The sequence below is a fragment of the Leucoraja erinacea genome, chromosome 7, assembly GCF_028641065.1.
Source record: "Leucoraja erinacea ecotype New England chromosome 7, Leri_hhj_1, whole genome shotgun sequence".
NCBI classification, from domain to species: domain Eukaryota; kingdom Metazoa; phylum Chordata; class Chondrichthyes; order Rajiformes; family Rajidae; genus Leucoraja; species Leucoraja erinaceus.
The window spans coordinates 72,986,599-72,989,124 of NC_073383.1; the positions used below are offsets into that span (position 1 = coordinate 72,986,599).

Consider the following 2,526-nt stretch of genomic DNA (forward strand, 5'->3'; position numbering starts at 1 on the left):
AATGCCTGCCATATAGAAAAAACCCCAACTGACACCAAGTCTTTATCAGTAATAAGAGTATCCATCTAAAAATGAATATCTTGAACGAATGTGTTTAGGGTTGAAAAGTCAATGATAATCCTGCAACCCCCATCTATTTTATTTTAATAAATCTGATTGATACAAATTCTAGTGTTCCATGAAAAGTATGCTCAATCACACCTTTTGTGTACAATTTTTGTAGCACCATGTGGGCTTTAGATTATTTGGTTTATGTAAGGACCAAACGCCATTCTGGTGTATGTTGTACTGGGGTTATTGGGATGAGAAAATTCTATCAGATAATCCTGAATACTGCTGAGATTATATGAATCTGTAGTGATTATATACTATACATTGATGCAACCTCCCCTCCCCCACCATCGTGGGTCCCTTTTTTAACAGCCCGCTGTTCCACGGTCCTCCTTCTCCAGCTTTGTCCTTCCTTCCGTGGAGTGGATATGGCCGGTGTGGAGGACATCTGGCACAGCTGATTCCATCTATTCCATTTCTTTAACCCGGCTCCAACGCTCTCAGCGCTCCTGGCTGCTCCTTTATCTCAGACCGCTGGGACCGACCCCCATACTGACGGTACTGGTCCCTTGCGGTCGTTGCAGCCGGTCAACCCCACTCTAATGCCCTCAGTTCTGGGCACTCCTGCTTATATGGTCCTTAGATAAGGGACGTATAAGATATTAAAACTGATAATAAACAGCTACTATAGTTGATCTTAGCCAAAAGGCCAAGAAGCGATCTCTGTAACTAAAAAACCCGCTGGGACCGACCCCGGTACTCACATTACTGGTCCCTCGCGGTCGATTGCAGCCAGTCAACTGCACTGCAATGTCCTTGGCCTCGGCGCTGGCCGTTAGCGCTGCTGCCGAGAAATGAATTTTCCCCTGGTGCGGGAGCGAAGTCGGGCACAGGTGTTTTCCCTCTCCGGGAATCGATGTGCCCATGCTGCTCCTGCCGCTGCCGCTGCTGCTGCTGCTCCTGCCGCTGCCGCTGCCGCTGCTCCTGCCGCTGCCCTGCCGCTGCCGGCTGCCGTTGCTGCTCTCCTGCCGGCTGCCTGCACTCCGCGGTTCTCCCGCCGGCTTTCTGCAGCTTACATGGACCCGGTCCATGTCTGCACCTAAAGGGTAAGTGGAAGGAAACGCAGAGTCTCTTACCTGCTGTTCCCGACTTTTCATTCTCCCGCTGGTGAACGTCGTTCCCTGCGTGTCGGGTTCGAGCCGCTCGGACCGACCCCGGTGTTCACAGGCCTGGTCCTTCGTGGCAGATCTGCAGCCGGTAAAACCCGGCTGTTCCTAGGGACCCCTTGGACCAACCCCGGTGCTTACCTTTTGAAGAAGGTTTTCGGCCCGAACGTCCCCAGTTCCTTAGCTCCATTAGTGCCGCTGCACTCGCTGAGCGTTTCCAGCCCTGCTGTGTACCCCAGGTACTTACAGCACTGGTCCGTGCTCTCTGTCCTGCTGCCTCCGCGCTGGCCGCTAGCGACTGCTCCCAAGCCAGTCTCGCTTGAGACTGGCATACGGGACCTCTTTGCTTTGCTTCCCGCCCGGCCGAGAAGTGAATTTTGCCGGTGCGGGAGCGAAGTCGGGCACAGGTTTTTCCCCTCCAGGGAACTCGTGCCGTTGCTGCTCCTGCCGGCTGCTCGCACTCCACGGGTCTCCCCGCCAGCTTTCCGCAGCCTCCTAAAAGGTAAGTAGAAAAAAGGAACGCAGAGTCTCTTACCTGCTGTTCCCGACTTTCAAATTCTCCCGCTTGGGGAACGTCGTTCCCCCCTGTGTGACTCGTTGCAATGCGTGTAGCGATATGACACGCATGCGTTGGAAGCGGGGTTCTTCACGAAGTCACTCACGTGACTCCGAAGTAAAATTTAGCTTTTTACCTACCGGTCGGTTTTCTTTGTTCCTGAAAACTACAATGAGCTAATCAAAATGCCCGGTCAGCGAAGGAGATCGCCTACGGCTGCCCTCGACTGCCTTAACTAAATAGCGACCCCACTCCACTGCACTACGAGTTAAAAAGAACCATGCCGACCAAATTTTACTTGCGGAAACATTTTCAACATGCCGAAAAATTTTCCACAACCTAGCTGAGGCCGCCAATATGCGGGTACTTCCCTCGAGCATGAAGGAAGGTTCCAGTGACCTCATAGGACCTCCTAGGACCAAGTGTCAACCATGCTGTGAGTTTGAGTCAAGGGCAAACTCTTCTAAACTCGCAGATTAGGGTCACCGCAGTGGGACAGCCCTCTTAGCATTTTTGTGAGGAAGTCCTCAGGAATCCTTGAGCACAAGAACAGAAGAAATACAACCTGGATCTGCTCCAAAAGTTGACTCTGGTATTTAATTTAGTGGTGTTCTACTCAATTTGATTATTATTATATAACTGTTTGTAGGAATAGGCTTTTAATTTTTAATCAAGAACAACAACACCATCTCAACTGCATTCAATGCCTGGAGTGGCTGCAAATACTAGGACCTGGAGCAATACAATGAGTTG

The 2,526-nt window shown here is 51.0% G+C and overlaps 1 pseudogene; it reads right to left on the minus strand.

Moving 5' to 3' along the window:
* Nucleotides 1-667: 667 nt before the first annotated feature.
* LOC129699176 (U2 spliceosomal RNA) lies at nucleotides 668-772 on the minus strand (annotated as a pseudogene).
* Nucleotides 773-2,526: the final 1,754 nt, after the last annotated feature.